We start from the raw sequence: 21,345 nt of genomic DNA on the forward strand, positions 1-21,345 counted from the left end.
TGTACGTGACTCCAGTTGGGCGCCAGTGTAATGTGATTATGATTCGTTGCAACAATACTTGTTTAAACAGCATGGTAGGAGGTGCTAACTAATTTATAGTGGAACATAAGACATGTTTTGGGTACGCTATATGTGAGCGTTCCCAAATTCATGTGCTGCGAGTGAGTATATCATCGATTTAAACTTAGCATCGATTTAACTTAAACGTAGTTTAGATCGATGGAGTATATTGATAATTTCGCAATGCAGTTGGAAATGTATAAAAACTTAGTAAGTAAAATTACAGATGTGTGTGCTGTAATGAAGTGGAGCCAGGGATTGAGTGGGAGTTGGTGACCTGGTTACCCAATATGATTCGAGACCCCTCCACAGAAGGTATAGGAATTCAAAGAGACGAGAGAGTAGTGTTATACACGCAACCAGTATGTGCATCCGCAGTACACGACACCGGTTCAAACCCCTAACCAAGATTTGGCGACAGAGCTGCCCTCCAATCGCATTTTTACTAATAGAATATGTAAGTCTCATTGGTTTTTTTTTATTTCACGTCGGTGACAAACAGGTATTCGGCACGCCTGATGGAAAGCGGTCACCGTAACCTATGGACGTTTGCAACTCAAGGGGTGCAACATGCGCGTTGCCGACCCATTAGAAACTTGTACACTCCTTTTTCGAAGAACCCCATACTGTAATTTATCGGGAATACCTCGGCAGGGAGCGTTCGCGGGAGGAAATTCCTGCGAAACCGCATGGTGCGCGACCATTTAGGTTGCAAGGTGTGTGGAACTGTGGATGGGCGCCCCTGTCGTTGGCGAGCGGCGCGATGAGCGGTGGTTTTCCAATATATTATCATGACATTACTGTATGATATTGATATGTTACTTCAATGTTGATACAAAGTGTTTTGCTATCACAGATTACAGTTCGGCTAAGTCTGAGCCCTCAACTCGCTCATATTTCACAAGCCAATGGAATGGAGCCACTGAACGCATAAATAACGCATTCTGCGCTCAAGAGCGGCGTTATTGTAATGCTGCGGATCTCAATTTATACAAGTGTTATTGGCATTTTATTTTGGAGAAATCGCTTCTCGAAACGAATAAACTTCGAGAATGTTTCTCGTATATTTGGACGAGTTCTGATAGATATTCAATTTCATGAAAGTGTTGTAAAAGGAGTTGTTATCGAATTATTATTGATATCCAGCGGATTCGAGAAGAAAACTTTTGTTATTTGTTGAGACATTCTCCTCTCATCTTATCTATGGCTCGATTTTCTCCTCTAATAAAATCCCTGCCGGTGTATGATGCTTCCAATTTTATCACTTATATATGAGGATAAAGTATCCGTCACGCTTTGGCAAGTATGTCAGTGCGAGAGTGACAGATGTCTTATCCACGTGGATAGGTGATAAACTTGGAAGCATAATACGCCGGCAGGCTCATCAGTAAAAAGACAGTCGTATCTAAGTGCCTACAAAACATGTGCTGTTGCATGTATGGACTTATTGTTTCTATGCTATTTATGACCGGTTCTTTCAATAATTTGATTTACTTTATCTACAATGTTTAACCACAGAATATATAATAGGACAAGTACAGAAGGCCCACTGCTTTGATGTTCACGAAATGCCGCCTTTTTAAATGCCTTCAATTTTTTTACAAAGAAACCAGCCGCACGTGCGCAGCGTCGGATGATATAGGGTTGCCTTTGGATTAAAACGAATTAATTACTCTTATAAAATTGTATACTATTATATTTAAGTCTTGGGTACTATCTAGGTATATATACAGTATTTTGGTTTAAGTTCCAACATCACAAGCCTTATTGAACTTTTCCGTGGGACTTAATCAATAGTAGATCCGTGTAAGAATGTCTAATTGTACATATTTTATTCATGGTGTCTATTTAACTTAGCATTGTTAGCCATTCCACACGCGGACATCGCATATGAACCTAAAAAAAAAAACTCGCGACGTAAAATAACAATAGAAAGTGCGAACGTGCGTTCCGTGAGAACGCGCGCCAACCCTGATTAGGCCGCGAACTCACGGCCGCCGGCATGTACTTCATGTACTTGTAGCACGGCGATAGAATCGCGGAGTGAGCCGCCCCTGGTTTAACTTACACATAGAGTATTTAGATATTTTTTTTAAATTATGCACTGACAATTTCACCTTGTACACTATTTTGGTCAGGATCAGTTGCTTCACCTATGTGTCATACAATTGTAGGTTACTTTATATGTAAATAGATGAACGTAGGTATAATGGCTGCTTTCAGTTAACCCAATTCTGTTGGCAATTAGGTTAACTTAGCCGATTGGAAGCGACCCGTTTAGAAATAGGGCAGATTGCTTTAAAACCTTCTCTTCGGGTTTTCGTCGCATTTTGTTGTTATTCATACTTTGTTCGCGATCTATTCCCGACTTTCCCAATCAATTTAATCGCAATTTAACCTATAACTTTCCCAATCAATACAAAAGGAAAGGCATGGAAAGATTTAACCTATGCAAAAATTCTTTTTTTAAAAATGTCTTATTCTTTGTTTGTGTTACTGTTCATTCTTTTAATAGAAAGTTTACCTATGTTTTTTTTATACTGAAGCATTATCTGTGAGTGTCTTTAGTAAAACGTCCCACGTTGTCGGTTACCATTAAGGCGAGATTGACTTGTATCTATATATGAAAAAACTGACAAAGCGGCTTTATAGAAATCGACATAGTGGAACGTTTTTCCCGTGCACACTCACATTTATTTATTGAAGGTAAACTTTACAAACGAACGTAGTTACGCAAAAACGTTCCAATCCTCATGAAATAGGCTAGTTTCTGTCAAAACGATTTGCTAATATGGAATGACTATGAAATACTGAGGAGTGACGTCACGGTCAATTCACTTACTTCATATCTTTCTCTTTGACTCTTTTAATAAAAATTATGTTTAAACATAACTACTGTTCATATTTTTCTTCTAATTATGTGGTGATTCATTTCGTGCAGTGCCTAAAATATTTTATTTTAAGAGTAGGAAACTAGCCTATTGTCATTAGGTTTTAGACCTTGTATAAAAAAACAAAAGTCTTTAATTTCAATGACAATTTCAGATAGATTGGAATGGATCTGCGTAAATACGTCCAAAACATAATTGTACATAAACCATTTTAAACATTATAGGAAATCGCAAAAAGTATAGTTGGTAGTGCGTAAACGATGGAGGAGAAATTTCTTCATTTCGATATCGACATTTAATAAAAACTAATCACTAGTACTAATTGGTATTTTTAGGGTTCCGTAGTCAACTAGGAACCCTTATAGTTTCGCCATGTCTGTCTGTCCGTCCGTCCGTCCGTCCGTCCGTCCGTCCGCGGATAATCTCAGTAACCGTTAGCACTAGAAAGCTGAAATTTGGTACCAATATGTATTTCAATCATGCCAACAAAGTGCAAAAATAAAAAATGGAAAAAAATGTTAAATTAGGGTACCCCCCTTACATGTAAAGTGGGGGCTGATATTTTTTTTCATTCCAACCCCAACGTGTGATATATTGTTGGATAGGTATTTAAAAATGAATAAGGGTTTACTAAGATCGTTTTTTGATAATATTAGTATTTTCGGAAATAATCGCTCCTAAAGGAAAAAAAAGTGCGTCCCCCCCCCTCTAACTTTTAAACCGTATGTTTAAAAAATATGAAAAAAATCACAAAAGTAGAACTTTATAAAGACTTTCTAGGAAAATTGTTTTGAACTTGATAAGTTCAGTAGTTTTTGAGAAAAATACGGAAAACTACGGAACCCTATACTGAGCGTGGCCCGACACGCTCTTGGCCGGTTTTTTTTGCCCTTGTCAATCCAGTGCATATATATACAAATCACGCTTGTATCCCATAAAAGGGTAGGCAGAGTACATGAACTACTAAGTTTCAGTGCCACTCTTGGCAAAAAGGGGTTGAAAGAAATCCAAATATATGTATCTCATATGATAAGTCTTGTAAAACGCTCCTACCGACTGCGCCATGTACCTAACGGCCCAGTAGGCCTAGCACATGATGGCCGCGGGAGTATGTCGCCGCGAGATAGATAACACGTCTTTGTCTAATTGTATTAATGACATAAGGACATCTCGCGGCGACATACTCTCGCGGCCATCATGTGCTAGGCCTGCAGCCATGACATCGGTCTAAGCGCGACAGCGGTGAGCGGCAGCCATACGTGCGAATGAAAAGTCCCATCGCTGCTTCTCGCTCCAATATATGGCCACCGCTCACCGCTGTCGCGCTTAGACCAATGTATAGGCTGAACCGTAAAGGTTTACATAATTACATAATACGCGCCAATGAAACTACGTGCTCAGATCAAGACTCGCTTCTTTATTCTATAAATAAATAAAAAATGTTTATTTATCAGGTCACAAAGGATTCCGAATTTTACACTAAAATTAACAAAAACAATTTAATAGGTAAGACGAGATGTTGAAAATCCTTTGTGAGAAACTGGAGTCTGAACTAGGTTTAGACCTGTATTACAGATTTCCAGTAATAATCATAATCAATGGAGTTGGGCGGGACATGATGCTAGGCAGAGTAATGGTAGGTGGACTAAGATGTTAACGGAATGGTGGCTGCTTACAGAGGTAAGAAGCGCTTGGCATTCGTTAGCTCGTTGGGTGGACGACATCCGCAAAATTGCGGGTCACAACTGGATGAGACTAGCTCAGGACCGGGATACATGGCGTACTGGAAGAGAGGCCTATGCTCAGCAGTGGGCGATAAACTGGGCTGACACGATGATGATAATGAATCATAATCACGACAGAATCAAAAATTCAGAACACATGAAAATTAGCAGAGTAGAATGTACAAAACGGTGTCAAGCATGGCTCTTTGCCCGCTCCAGTTATGCACTGAAGCCATTGTGTGGCTTTAGCTTCTTTATGCAACGGCCTTCGATTTACAAACTTCATTCTTTCGACAGAGTGAAAAGAAAATTGCCAAGAGCATGTTGGGTTGGGCCATGCTCAGTGAAGAATTTTTCGGGAAAGTCCGGACGGTTGCTGCGAGATTGCGAAAAAGTACTTCGGCGTTCTTACGACCTCAACCTATGTAGCCAAGGCGGTGACAGGTTTTAGTGGGTAAGTACACCACGGATCTCATCGGTCTAGAGAGCTAGGGAGTACCATATAACCATTCTAGGCCCGTCCCCGGGTGGTATGCGTCTGGCATTTCGCCTCTCAAGAAAAAGTTTTCCGGAGTTGTCTGTCCGAGGTGGTTGGTACTCTTTTTAAAAATTCTTAAAGATTATGGAAAATGCCTATGCATGATCTATTTACTTTATTAAATGACAAGCAAAGATGAATAGTAGCATCGCAGAGCTTCTGAAGTATTCTACTTTCGGGGTCGGCTCCATAGCAAAAATTGCTGATTCTACTCAAAAAATTATTTCAGGTGATTAAATAAACACTTGTATATTCAGCTGAAATATTATTACATTACTCTTCGAAGGCCGCAAAAATATTACATGCGCTTAATAGCTTATATTTCTACAGGTGAGAACATTTCAAATATGTTTGCGATCTCCATTGCATCTTGTATAAGTAACGAGAACGAGTGACTGACTACTAACTGTACCTACACAATAACACAAACTAAGGCACTGGTCCCATCGCGAGCTAGTAAGCTATGAGCTATCGGCTATAGAAACGAACAAAAGATAAGCACTCCCGTGCAAATAAAAGAGACACGGCGATTTTGATAGCTCACCGCTGGGCGAGTAGCTATAAACATCGCCGTGTCTCTGTTATTTGCACGGGAGTGCTTATCTTTTGTTAGTTTTTATAGCCGATAGCTCATAGCTTACTAGCTCGCGGTGGGACCAGTGCCTTATGCTATCTATCATAATATAGTAAAATACCGATCGATATGGAGTGATATCGTCATAAATCTATTATTGTTGTTGACGTAGTAGGTACTCTAATTCCAACCCACTCGATGCTGAGGTCAGTCTACGACACGTAACATACATATTTGATTGTGTCGTCTAAAATTGGAAATGAAACTTACTATGAGCATAATGTCATATTTAATTTGTTACGCTAATGTTACTACAAATTTAATTATACGCCACCCCAAGTGCGTTTTCACATTATCCGATCCGATATCGGATGTCGGAAGGACTTCAAAGGCAAAAAACAAAGATGGCGGCTTGAATGCATCCGATATCGGATCGGATAATGTGAAAACGCACTAAGGCGTTAAGTGTTGAGGAAAATTCTGTAGGCTTCCGCGGCTCAGTGCCACAGAGGATTATTTCAAAAGGTAAGGTTCGAATCTACCCGGTGAGATGCGAATTTTTCTTTTAATATTTTTTCCCGAAAACTCGAATTTTGGCAACACTACTAACAAATGAATATCGATTCACCTTCCAGGTCATTTAACTAAACTAAGCGTGGCTATCAACTGAATGCAAAATTTAATTAAATCCACCCATTTTAATACAATCTAAAGTGGTCAAAGCCCTTTTTGTGGTTGCTTTGAGGAGAATCAGTGTTCATTATACTTCGGTTTGGTACTCTCTAAACATTAGTTGAATGAAGTTGTAGTTTTGTAGCTTTGGGCAAACCATAGCTTTTACTTTAATCTGAAATCAGATTAAAATACATTTTTAAGTTTTAAAATAGTGCAGCAATGTAGCAGCGGTAAAGAAGTTATGCTTGCTTGAGTTATGAGGCTTTAAACTGATATGGTTTCAATTAAGCTTAACTATTAACTGACATGCACATCAATTTCTTTGAAGAAAGAGAATATTTTGAACGTTCTTGTACAAAAGATGAATTTACTTTGATCAAGGAGAACAAAGAAAAATTCAAACACCGCTAAAATATAATTAAACGAAGTTCCTTAAAAATACAGTAAAATATGCCAAGATTAAATGTAAACACACCTTTCAACGAGGCCGCAGAACTGAAGCAATCCAAAGAGTCACTAAAATCGGAGGCGGCAAATACAAAATACCAGGTACAAATACCAAGTACAAATACCAGGTATAAATACTAGGAGCGCGCGCGACAAGCGACCGCGTCCACGGTTACTGACGTTGTGGCATGCAGGAATGCAAGCTAGTGCAACCAGACGGATCGGCGGGGAATTGGGAAAAAACTGTCTGGTGGGAAGTTTTCTTTTTCTGGAAGGGACTTACCTAAGGTATATAATACCTTTAGGTGAATAAGTGCCAGCTTAATAGTTATTTGTTTTACAAAGGGGCAAAGTAATTGTTTAACCGCACGTGACAATATTGATACCCAAGCAAGCGAAAGATTCCAATATTGAACCGCGAGCGTAGCGAGTGGTTCAAAAAATGGAATCTTGAGCGTTTCGAGGGTTTCAAGGCACGAAGGTTAAACAAACTTTGCCACCGAGTGAAACACAAAATTTTTCACCACACCAACACGAACAAAATACTGACTATAAAACTTCAAAATAAATCAAATCCATCAATTTATTCAATATGATTCAAAATCATCATTTATAGGTAAAATCTAGCAACCAGATTAAGACATAGAGTTAAAATTTGTATGAAATTACTTTGCCCCCTTGTGGATAAAATGCAATTTTGCTATCTGTTTTCGAATAGCAAAGAAAGCCTTTACCAGTTGGTGTGGTGATAAATTATTTTTTACTAATATAAATTCCTGCTCCTGAAAGCGACTGCCATCCGACCTTCCAACCCGAAGGGTAACTAGGCCTTATTGGAATTAGTCCGGTTTCCTCACGATGTTTTCTTTCACCGAAAAGCGACTTTGTATCATTTACTAAAAAATCGAAAAATTCTATAACTTAAGGCAACGTTCCCACTTAAGCGTCATGTGTCTCGGGGCGCTCAACGGACGTCTCCGCCACGCCGCCTGAATGTAATTCAAAAAACGTCTCCTCAGTACATTTTGTATAGGAAGGACGTAAGACGCGCCCCAGGCGGCGTAATAAGAGTTCTCTCTCAGTCATTCCTCCAATCAATAAACTTTTCAGATTGCTACCACTTAACTCAGAAATCTTAAACTTAACTAATCTGGACGTAAATAATACTGGTTTGTCTGGCCTGGTGCCGTAGCCCAATGGCATTTCTGCGACGCGAAACGAAAACAAAACGCCGCGAAAGGTAGTTTGGCTCTGTCGCGCCAATACGCAAGAGCGATAGAGATAGATATCCACGAGCATTTCGTGAGCGTTTGTGCCATTTGGCTACGTACCCTGTAAAGAAAAGCTGAAATTTTCACACTGAAGATACATACATACATACAATCACGCCTGTATCCCATAAAGGGGTAGGCAGAGCACATGAAACTACTAAAGCTTCAGGGCCACTCTTGGCAAATGATGAAGATGCCATTGCATTTCCGCTCCTCCCAGGAGTCCTCAAATTAGTCACCCCTCCAAGTGTGTCATCATTAAACATCGTTATCAGCGTGCTGTATTGGTGGCAGAGTATGGTTGCCAAAAAAACAAATACACGAGTATTTAAAACATTACATATACTTAACAAATTATGAAATACATACATATTTATAATTACTTATCCAAATTACATTGAATAAATAACTAAAATTTGTTCAATAGATTTGGCTGTCAGACGTTCACGTCAATTAGAAAAAATCCATTTTAAATAACTAAATGACCTTTCTACGTTGACAGAAGTTACAGGAAGGTTGTTATAAAATCTAAATATTGTGTCATATCCATACTGGGATCGTGCACTTTATTACACTCCTCCGTGCACTGCTTTTGACTTGAACTACTTGAATAACAATTCTAGATAATTAGTCGTATTTAGAGTGCATTTGATTATTTGGATTAAAATAATGCGTAATGTATTTTTCTGACATACATAATTAATGTCATTTGACGTATATTGTTTTAAAAATATATAGTTGGGCGGAAAAGGCTTTGTACCGTAGAGGTGTAATCATAAGAAGGTAAGTATTTATTTTGTAGTTAAGAAGAAAGTTAATATTTAAATGTATTTGTTTTTCTTTGCCAACCGTACCATCTGCCACGAAAAGTGCACCTTGATAACGATCTTTAGTCATCATTACCTCGGTCATTCGCTGGGACGTTGACACCGTGTGGGTGCCGTGGAGGCGGCATGCTAATGTTGATCTGATGTTTTTGTTTAATCGTGAGGATGTAAAATGGAGGATGTCAGGATGAAGTGTATAAAATATGGAATACTTCTGAATGGACTATGAAAAATGCAGGGTTTTGTTCCAGTTGCACATAGCTACAGAATCAATATTACTAGTAACTAGAATAGAATAGAATAGAATAAACATTTATTCGTGAACACAGGCAATAGAAAATACACATAATAACAACAAGACAGAAAATAATGAAGTGCCACGAAATGGCCTCATCTCACGTGTTGCTGGGGCCCCTGATCTTCCGATGAACCATTGAGAAAGATTCACGGAGGGTAACAGACAGAAGAAATGCAAAACACATACAAGAAAAGTGGTCAAACAGTTAAAAATAATAAAAGTGACAATGTTACAAAAAAGAATAACAACAGACTGTGATCTATATAAAAAAAAAAGAATAATAACAAACAGAACACACTATAATTTTATTAATTAAAAAGAAAAAAGGAAAAGTGACGTACTACTTAGTACCTACTGCCACACAAAAATTACACTTCCTACAAAAGTTAAGTTAGATAACGGTAGATGAGCCTTTCTAATGTACCTAAACCTATGCAGCTAGGGCACTACTCCTTTTAGTTATTTAGGGATGTCAAAAAGGACAAGGAGAGAAATGTACTTCTTCTTCTCTTCAAATAGTAATAGACACCAAGTGATGCACTTACTTTTTAGCATAAACATAATTTGATTAAGCAGTGAAAACAAGATTTTCAAATATATTTGATTTCCTGCTAAAAACGGGCGTATATTTAAATTAATAAAAAATAAAATAAAAAATGTTTATTTCGGACCATTTAAAAATTCATAGAACTAGTTAGTACTGACTTAATATCTAGGTATACGGGATACGGGGGTCTAGGTAGGAAGGTATTTAAGGCTTAGGTATATGTTGAGAGTATCTTCGGCACAAGCCGTTGAAAATTAGAATCAAATTTATCGAAGGCCTGCGGAATTGAGTCACAGAGAATGCAATAACTTTTTTTATTACAAATAGAGAGCTCAGCGCAGTCTAGCTGTTATCGATATTGCAATAAACCGTCTGGCCAAACTACTACATACCTATTTGGACTCAGTCTAGACGCCTAGGCTAGACAAGTAGACAATCTAGGGTTCTAGACAATACTCAGGAAATGTAATATTTATACACCGTGTTTTTGTGTTCTCAGTTAAATTCGACACGTTGTTACTTATGTTCATTATCTGAAAGCACCTGGTATATCACACTATTTGTTGAATTCGAAAAAAAGTGTGTTCATCTTTTTCGTATATTATATTAATTAATAAGTTTGTAAAACCCTTAAGAATAAACATTAAAGTTAGAGTGAAGTATTTGACATGACAACACATGTTATAATCCATACTAATATTATAACTGGGAAAGTGTGTGTGTCTGTTTGTTTGTCCGTCTTTCACGGCAAAACGGAGCGACGAATTGACGTGATTTTTTAATATTTTTTATTTGGATTTTGGAGATAGTTGAAGGGGTGGAGAGTGACATAGGAAGTTATAAGGGCCGTACACTTCTTGAACCATTAAATTTATTGTTTGAATAACTTGATAACCGTAAGAGTTAAGACACTTAGTTTCTTAAATATATTAATTGTAATTGTGCCCTAAATATCCTGTCTTAAAGTTAAAGGAAATCAATAAAAACACGCTGTATAGTCCTCCGTGTTGTGGATTTAGGGGATTGTCGTTAAAAGAGGAATGCGTATAGAAATAGATATACCGGTACCTGGATCGTCTCATAAATACGTTCAGATGCTATAGGACATATTTTATGGAGGTCTGATCCACTTTGTCGTCATGTTAAATGTGATATTATATATCTACGAAATGTGTTAAGATATTTTTGTTCGCCCATGTGTGTGGCAGTAGACGGCCGGGACGGCCTTGTACAGTCAAGTGCAAAAATACGTATCGAAATAATCGTCTCATAAATATGGTACTACGCTCTTATTACACCGGACTAAGATGCTATAGGACATATTTTCGAGTAAGATGTGTACATCCATATTTTTACACTTGACTGTACCACGTGGAGGCGGTCAGTGGAGAAGGAGGCTGGCGCAAGTGGACTATGCTGTAAAGATCTGGAATTAGTCGCCCAGGATCGTGAAAAGTGGAAAATTCCTCTGAGAGCCCTATGTCCCTAATGAGGGATAACAGGTTCACATCATCATCATCAAGTTTATACGCACAAAGCTGTAGGGTGCGTAGAAAAATAGTCAATCGATCATGTTCCGTGCTGACTACCATAAAAACCATAGCTCTTCAGTATTGGTGCGGTGCGACAGAGCCAGTTGTGTTTAGATTGCCAGGGAACGTTAAAAATTATCTCACCTAGGCCGGCTAGTCTGCATCGTTGTGTCTATGTTATATTTGTGTGCGTTGTGTGCGTATGTGTGTGTCTGTGTGTACATGTGTGTGTTTGTCGCGTGCGCAGTCAGCTGTTCCAGGTGTATCGAACTGCAATTAACCTTTCTATCACACGCTATCGTGACCACCTGCTATGCAATGCTATGTAAGTGCTTAAGTCGTATACTATTTATGTAGAAGCAGTAATTCAACTTGTCTGCTTATAAACGTTTTAGATCGCATTCAAGATGCCGCGCGAATTTGACACAATCTTGACAAGAATTTTTAATGGCATGACAATATGAACGCACGCGTCCGTCGTCTTTATGAAGTACGATCTTAACTCTAGGTTACAAGTTTGCCAGTAGATGTCACCTGCACTACATGCATTTTATCAGAATTTATTTAACTTTTATTATTCTTTTTAACTAAATGTTAACATACGTAACTTATTCCGAAAGACCTAATCCATACTAATTCATACTATTCATACTTTCATACTAATATTATAAATGGGAAAGTGTGTGTGTCTGTTTGTTTGTCCGTCTTTCAAGGCAAAACGGAGCGACGAATTGATGTGATTTTTTAAGTGGAGATAGTTGAAGGGATGGAAAGTGACATAGGCTACTTTTTGTGTCTTTCTAACGCGAGCGTAGCCGACGGGCAAAAGCTAGTACAATATATTTTCAAGAAGTATATACACGAAATGCAAAAGCTGTATAATTTATACACTGCACTTTTCGCCCGCAATTCGCTATTCATTGTACTTAAAGTTGGCGTATTTTCGCTTTTACAAAGTCAGCTTACTGCTTTGCATATGCATGTACTGTAAGTACTAGAATGTAGGGGCGGAACCATTTAACAGTTAAGTGCCAGTTGGCTTGGCCCGAGCCATCGTGCATTTTAAATAACTAGCTAATGACCACACAGCTATCACGCGAAACGCTTTTTGGGGAGACCCTTTCTTAGTTAGTACAGATGTAGTATGAAAAAGTTTTTTTTCGCATTTTTCCGGAAACGTTCGTATTTGTCATACTAGTTTCTGAACTGTCAGTACGTTTTGTACTGTCACTGACTGGAATAGTAAACACACGTTCGTACGAAAACGGTGACGGTTCACAACCTGACATCTTCAATTGTTCATACTAATAAGCGGAGTGATTTCTCATAGGTACAGTCGGCCAAGAAAGTGGTCTACCACTTTTGACAAAAGTTTCTGCGAACTCTAACGATCGCTAAGATTGACTTGACACATGGCATGACGTAAGTACTCGTATCATATATAGAGAGATCAATTGTCACTCACATAATATATTTGCAAGGGGAAATCAACCTTGTTGTCTCATGACGTTCAAACGAACCTCAACCGTAGGGTAGTAAACCACATTTTTGGTCGACTGTACATATACTGTGAAACCTTATAGTATTTTATACAATCGTGATATAATACAAAGCTTTTCAGTAGAGTACCATGTTTAGGCCACGAAGCTTTGCTGAGTGGCCTAATAGTACGGTACGAGAGTGAAAAGCTTAATTATATCACTATTGTATACAATACTTTTTCTACGAGTCATCATCTTCATCATTAATGGACGGAAATATCATCATTCATGCAAGTTAAAATTAATGTTAATACAGTCGTTCACCGTTGTATCAACATCGAATTACCTAGAACCAATTGTTTGTAATAACCGTCTCTGATTGGCCGATAACGCGACAGATAAAAAAAAATGTGTTTCAGATGACGACAAATTTGCCTGGTATCGCAAATTAGTATAGAAATTGTATGAAGTTCTATTTTTGAAATTATTACAGTTAACTAAAGTCAACTATAATGAGATTATTATAGTTGAGTCGGAACTACCATAGAGTATCCAACACTGAAAAGTTAGCACTTATAGTTTAATCTGTGGTGTCCTAATTGACAGATTACAGTCGACGAGTAGAAAAATGTATTTTAAGATAGATATTTACGTTCGGTATTTTTGGTGAATTTAAAAATAATCTTAATCCGAGTAAAGCCTAAAGCCTAAAAATATATTTAGAATGGAGCTTATTTTGGGACAGGATCATTTCGCACAATTGAATCAGTGGGGTTCACAAGAATTGTAACGACAAACCAACCATTCTAAAATGTATGTAAAACGACCTTGTTTGTTTTTCAAAAAAAGTTTTAAAACTTAATCCTGATCTTTTTGGGTTTATTGAGCTCACCCAGATGCTAAAATATGTCCCACAATATGTCCGGAGTTTTTAGTTTCCATTAAGTTACTAGCATAAAACATATTTTACACGCCTTTATAGGGAAAATAGTTGAACCAAATTGTATTTATTGATCATCCTACTGTAACACTATTTTATGCAAATAAATTAGTTACATACCTACAAGAGAAAATAAAACACTTGACTAATGAAGCAAACATTTTGGACATAAATATTTTGAAGTAAAAGTATGGACAATTTACATTTCTCAGGATAACCAGAGTTCAGATTACTTAGAACTGGTTTAGAATTACTTTAATTTTAGAACGTGGGCTTGCAATGATAATTGTGACCCTGTACAAATAAATGGAGTAAACATTATTGTCGATTATCTAATGTATTAATTAATATCAATCGAAACGAGTGTACCTAATAGCAAACAAGACTAGCTTACACTGTAATTTGGCCATACAGGACAACTTGTCTAACCTTGGTACAGTTACTAGTAAGCGCATTTACTTGTGTCCCTATTGACTTTATTGGAGCATTTTTTTTTAATAGTCCGTTTATGTGTCCCACTGCTGGGCAAAGGCCTCTCCCCGTGATTTCCACAGCTCCCGTTGGTGTGCTGGGTGTCCTCGCTCGGGGATTCTTAGCACCCCTGACTCTGGGGATGTCAGAATCCCCAGCGCCGCCGAGCACTCGGGGCCTATTGGAGCAATAATAAAAAAAAATATTGTGACGATGACGTGATGTGTGTTTCGAAGGGTTACTATAACATGGAGTCTAATTAACTGCTTGTCTAACAGCTAGAACCTCATTCCACGAAACGACATCTGACCTTTCAATCCAGACGGGAACAGGAGGGGTAAATTCTCCATAAAAATGGTTTTTGAAGCTAGAGCAATGATTTTTTCGGTCGATATCGGTCGGTCTAAAACGCAAAACGACAATGACAACTTTTTATCCATACTAATATTATAAATGGGAAAGCGTGTGTGTCTGTTTGTTTGTCCGTCTTCGGCAAAAAGAAGCGACGAATTGACGTAATTTTTTATGTGGAGATAGTTGAAGGGATGGAGAGTGACATAGGCTACTTTTTGTATCTTTCTAACGTGAGCGAAGCCGCGGGAAAAAGCTAGTATTACCATATTTATATAGGTAGGTTAGGGTCGTTAGGCATATTCAAATGGCCCAAGGCTAATTTTATACAATATTACCTATAGGTACACCAAATAAAACAAACAAATAAAACTTAAAACTACTGACCCAAGATATGAACATGGTCATGAGATATGCTGCCCTGACACAGATATACTATATCAAGACACAAGTTTGACCAGCCAGCCGTCGGAAAATTATTTCGTTCCTAAACACAACAGTATATTACGTTACGATACCAGTGCGGAAAAGGGGAAGTTCAAAACGTGGGATAAAAAGTTCAAAACGTGCCGCGATAAAATTATGCCATTAATACAATTAGACAAAATTTCATCTTTCACACGTTTTTCGACATTGACAAGAAATGAATCACTTTGCGCACTAGTGCGGGCAAAAAGCACCATATGTAGGTACTGTCAAAGAGGATCGAGTATTATAGAGAGTTACTGTCAAAGTAAAATGTGTAATCACAGTGCATAAACTACCATCTCTCGACACAGGCTTAAAACTTTTGAACCTCAGTTTTAACAATTTGGCCCATATGGTTAAAATGTCAAATATTAAGGTGTATCGCCGTCTAGTTCACCGTACCTTTTTCTGTATGGTTTTGAGGTACGTTTTTTTCTTAGACGTTATCTGCCTATACGGAATTACATATGCCTTTGGTACTGTGAAGACAGTTTTATGTTCTAGGTAACGCATAAAGTACACTTTGACCATAGATCATTTGTTCATTTTATGTCCCTTCGTGTTTTGACACATATATTTTTTGTATGTGTGCATAATCTTTATCATTGTGTTACTGTGAAAAGTCGCACGGACATTTTTTACGTAAATACAGAATAAGGTTGTGGTATATTCTGAAGATAAAAGTTTATTCTTATCTTTCGGATTTGTTACGGATGTCTCCACGAAAATCCAACAGGAAAACCTCGCATTGCAACAGCTAAAATGCCAACCCTTTTCAAAGGGAAGTTTCGCAAGAATACTACTGAAATCCTGTACAAAACGACCACATATTTGAATAGAAATTAAAGTAACCTACCTAGTTTATTTAGTCGTATGGCAAAGAACAGAAACATTCATAGGTTTAAATTAAGTCCAATCAGCCATTCATTGGTGTCGTCGCTAAGGGTGATCAGGTCTTCTGGAGGTCCATTGGCATAGCGCGTCACAGGGCAATCCCCTATTATTATGTGCTGGATTGTTTGGTTACTAGGTGACATTGGTTACTCGCGTCCGTAGGAAGATTACCTTAGATTCCCTACACGTGTCCCCTGGGTGGTGCTAAAGAGTAATCAACTTTGGCTGCTGCACTGTACTTTTTATGAGAGCCTCGCAGCAATATACAGAAACAGATTTTGTCCACTGCTATCAACTACTCGCTAATTACCTACCTAGTAGTAGACCGACTAACAAAATCGATTTCTAAAATTACCCAAAAGTGCAACGACGAGCATTATGGTATAGCGGGTAGCGAGTGAGGTAACGAGTGACCCTGCTTTAAAATTTTTGAAGATCGTTTCATATGCTCCAATCAACGCAACTGCAGTGAGTGAGTGGAACACCGCTATATATCGCTGTCTCGCTTTTAAGTTCTCTCGTTAACACGTTTGTAGCGGTGGGTCTGCATCATTCTGATTAAGCTTTGTTCGCCCGGGACCAATCAGTTAATATTCGACCCCATTTCGCAGAATTACTCATTGCAGATGCAGACTGCAAGAAATGGTCTGGATTATTTCGGGAGCGAATCGAATGTCTTTGGGTCAATTCCATTGGCGGTCAACGCCGTTCAGCGAAAATCCAGCAAAGTTCGATAATAAAGCGCCTTCGTGACAATACTGAATAGCTACAAACTAATATAGGCAGAATGAAATGTTCTGAAATGTATTGAAACTCGGGACCTTCTTGCTTTGTGCATAGGATTACAACGAACTACGCTAGGTAGCTACAAGCTTGCTGTCTAGTAAATATGTAGTTGTGTCCTTGGTTACGCTACGCTATGGAAAATGGCGTAGCGTAACCCTATCGAGTTGACTAGACGTCGGCGCTCGGGACACACTAGTGTGGAATGGTCCTAAGTTTAAGGCCTTAGTGGACGCTCGGAGCAGAGCGTTCGGCAGGGCGGGCAAGCATGCGTCCAGTCGGCCACCCTATGCAGCGTCGACTCAGGGCACTTGTACCTATATGAACTTCATTTGTTTGACATGCACGCCGCGCCGCACGCCCAATATGAGCGTGCACTCAAAGCCTTACACTTACGGCTCAGCCACGACAGTGGTCTAAGCGCGACAGCGGGGAGCGGCGGCCATACAATGGAGCGAGACACAGCGATGCGACTTTTCATTCGCACGTATGGCTGCCGCTCACCGCTGTCGCGCTTAGACCAATGTCGTGGCCGGGCTGTTAAAATCACGGCAACCTTCAGATACCGATGGAACCCTAAGTAAAATAGATTGAGTTACATATTTTAAAAGTTACATATTTTTATCTCAAACAGAGGCTCTCGTTTTCTCAATTACAGTTATCAAGCAAATTGAGCGAAATAAAATATCGGACAGAGATTTGAAAAGAATAAGGACTGGCACTGTCAATCGTTCAGTAATGGATATCAGAGAATTTGGAAATTTTGGAATTCAATCGGTTGGACAAATTAAATTTATACTGTCACTTTTTTACCTATCAAGGTTCGCTGAAGTGTTTTCGACGAATTGGATATTTTGAAGGCGTTTTGTTCTGAGTAAGTATTTGGTTTGGATAAACGTATTATTTTCTTTAGTATAATGCATTATGCAATTACCTACATTACATTATAGTCTAGATTTTTTCCACATGTTTAGTGCATTTATGTATTTTCCCGCATATCAAAAAATGTATTGAGAGGATCAATTCGTCATCCTGTTTTCACCACAAAAATCTTCTATTCGAAAACGGATGGAGCTGACAATGTCTTTAGCTGATATGGAAACATGTTTAATAGGTTACAACGGCTGCGCTCGGTTTAACATGTCGCAAGAGTGAAAAGAATAGGTAGTACCTTAATATCTTACGACAGTTTTTTCAGTCTTTATGATGGTCTAGTCTACATGGAACCCAACTGGGCGAAGTGCGCGGACTCGAGCTATATTTAGTTGTATCTTTTGAGATGCAGATGGATTGAGTTGAAGGACCTGTCGGTGACCTCCGCATAAACAGGACGCCATTTTGAAATAAATACGAGGAAAATCTACATAATGTTTTAGAATAACACTGCTCTAGTGAAAAAGGTTATGTTCGCACAGCTAAAGCGGCTGTAATACTTACATCCTTTCACAAATCCGCTGAAAGAGATTTGAATCCTTTTCATAGAAAACATCCATGACTCAGGGTCAGATAAGATAGCATTAAATATTTTTTTATAAAATATGTAGGTATAATAGAAGTTTAGTGTGTCACACACTGTGTTCGTCAATAAATGCCCTTACAAGGATTCGAACCCTGTAGCGCGGCTTAGCAGGCATCAGGGTCAACACTGCGCACTAGGCTAGACTATAGTCGTCATTATACTAATATTAACTTTGAAATCTCTGAATATGTACATATGCTACTTATACATTCGGCACCTGAGTAATATATCCTCAGACGCGTCGTCGCGCAGACAACAAAGGACTCAACAGGTACATCTTCTACTACGTAAATACATGCCAGTAGCACAGTTTAGCTTAAAATGGACCTTATACCTTTGCAATAAAATTTGTTGGCAATCAATTGTGGCAACGATGAGAGTCATGAGAGAACTTTTGTTAGAGATATGATATCCTTAAAGAATGGCGTTCAACAATATTGAGCCAATCAAAATTATTATTCTTTATTCATTAAATCTCGACGCTATGGTCGGTAGGGTAAAAAGTACTTCCTTGCATTATCGCTTACAATTTTTTCCATTTTGCTTATACTTATTGCAAACGTAAACATATAAAAGGCAAGCAAACAACGATCTTCTTACAGCACATTGAATGTAATAGTTATTACGGATGCAGGATACTCGCCGATGCTTACTTACTAATACCTTCCCACTGAGCCACCTGCATTTTACACTGCCTAGATATCGATTGCCGACCGATGATTCCGACCCCAATCCCTATTCTTATCCCCGTCCCTATCTCTATCTTTGTCCCCGTCCCCGTTCCCGTCCCGTCTCTGTCCCCGTCCCTCCCCTATCCCTATCCCGTCCCCGTCCCCTATTTTTATCCCTATCCCTATCCCTATCCCGATCCCTATCCCTATCCCTATCCCCACCCCTACCCCCACCCCCACCCCTACCCTACCACTATCCCTACCCCTATCCCTATCCCTATCCCCACCCCTACCCCTATCCCAATCCCAATCCCAATCCCAATCCCAACCCCAATCCCTATCCCTATCCCTATCCCTAACCCTATCCCGTTCCTGTCCCTGTCCCTGTCCCTGTCCCTGGCCCTGTCCCTGTCCTTGCCCCTGTCAAATTATCATGCTAGGAGGTGAACTTTGAAAAATCCTTTCTTAGTGCTCCTCTAAGGAACTTCCGTGTCAATTTGAAATCTCTTGAACCAGAAGTAAAGATAAAAACTAAAGCTATACTTATGGCTATTTTGGATATTTTAAGCCCACAACAGGGAGAAAATGCACAACAACAGGGGAGAAAATTTCTTTTCCACCTCATTAGATTTTAAAATCGTTGTATTTATCGTGATCAGCGGCCGGATAAACCATAAAAACGATACCCATATTGTGTTTTTGACTTTACCTCCTTTGCACCCCTTTAGGGGTCAAATTTTCAAAAAACCTAAAACATGTATTTAGTCATAATATGTCTTTAGGAATCCTCCTGTGAAGTTTCGAATAAAATAGTCAAACTAATCTTGTTTCCCCATACAAACTTTGAACCCCCATTTCACCCTTTTAAGAGGAGAATTTTGAAAAATCCTTTCTTAGTGCTCCTCTACGCCATATAAGGAACCTATGTGCCAAATTTGAAATCTCTAGGACCAGCGGTTTCGGCTGTGTGTTGATATATCAATCAGTCAGTCAATATCTTCTTTTATATATTTAAACCCCATTGCACCACAACAGGGGAGAAGGTATTTATTTCACTTCCGCCTCGTTAGATTTTAAAAACGTTGTATTTATCGTGATCAGCGACCCGATAAATCATAAAAACTATACCCATATTGATTTTTTTACTTTATCACCCCCTTTTCACCCTTTTAGGGGTTAAATTTTCAAAAAACCTGAAACACGTATTCAGTCATATGTCTTAAGGAATCTTCCTGTGAAGTTTCGAATAAAATAGTCAAACTAATCTTGTTTTCCCATACAAACTTTGAACCCCCATTTGACCCCCTTAGGAGGTGAATTTTGAAAAATCCTTTCTTAGTGCTCCTCTACACCATATAAGGAACCTACGTGCCAAATTTGAAATCTCTAGGACCAGCGGTTTCGGCTGTGTGTTGATATGTCAGTCAGTCAGTCAATATCTTCTTTTATATATTTTTTTTGATATTTAAACCCCATTGCACCACAACAGGGGAGAAGGTATTTCACTTCCGCCTCGTTAGATTTTAAAAACGTTGTATTTATCGTGATCAGCGACCCGATAAACCATAAAAACGATACCCATATTGATTTTTTGACTTTATCACCCCTTTTCACCCTTTTAGGGGTTAAATTTACAAAAAACCTGAAATACGTATTCAGTCATATGTCTTAAGGAATCTTCCTGTGAAGTTTCGAATAAAATAGTCAAACTAATCTTGTTTCCCCATACAAACTTTGAACCCCCATTTGACCCCCTTAGGAGGTGTATTTTGGAAAATCCTTTCTTAGTGCTCCTCTACACTATGTAAGGGACAGGAAAAATAAAATTAAATATCATCATTAGACATTACACACATTAGGTACATTATTTAGGTAGGTATGTAAAATGTACTTACGTAATAAAAATACAGTAAAACTATACTCATTTTATTCAAATGTTTATAACACCCAAAAAAGAACTGTCATAAGGACCATCGTTCAATGCGCAAGATACAATGGCTGATTTTGAAGACCTTATAGATGTAGCTATAATCAAAGTAAACAAACAATAATACTATTTATGAAAATGTATTGATATCGTCAATAAGTTTCCCTTGATCCGATACGAAAAGTGAGCAAACAAGAAACATCGTCTTATATTGTTTATCATGCATGTATTGTAAACAAACAATGAGTCACAAAAATAATGGCAAATGAGAGTCGCCCCTACATATTTTAACTCAGAGTTGTTTTTATTTCAGGGTTTCTAAGTTATCTGATGCCAATACTACCCCAGTCTAGACGGCTCCGTAATAAACCTCATGGACTTGTAATTCCTTGCAGCGAACCATCAAATGTTTATTAGAGAAAACGTCTTAAGTTTATCCTTGGAAGGTTCATTGCA

General features: G+C 38.5%; 1 protein-coding gene across 2 annotated transcripts in view; it reads right to left on the bottom strand.

The window, feature by feature from the left end:
• LOC125230602 (protein yippee-like) overlaps nucleotides 1-21,345 on the bottom strand; it is a 204,915-nt gene that overhangs the window by 131,858 nt on the left and 51,712 nt on the right. The window contains exon 1 of one of the 2 annotated variants that reach the window (XM_048135810.1): nucleotides 6,938-7,067. The exons of the other annotated variant lie outside the window; for it this stretch is intronic. The gene's annotated coding sequence lies outside the window, so the exon portion shown is untranslated. Of the gene's footprint in view, nucleotides 1-6,937; nucleotides 7,068-21,345 lie in introns of those variants that run through there. 2 annotated transcript variants of the gene reach the window in all.

The sequence above is a fragment of the Leguminivora glycinivorella genome, chromosome 10, assembly GCF_023078275.1.
Source record: "Leguminivora glycinivorella isolate SPB_JAAS2020 chromosome 10, LegGlyc_1.1, whole genome shotgun sequence".
Classification (NCBI taxonomy): domain Eukaryota; kingdom Metazoa; phylum Arthropoda; class Insecta; order Lepidoptera; family Tortricidae; genus Leguminivora; species Leguminivora glycinivorella.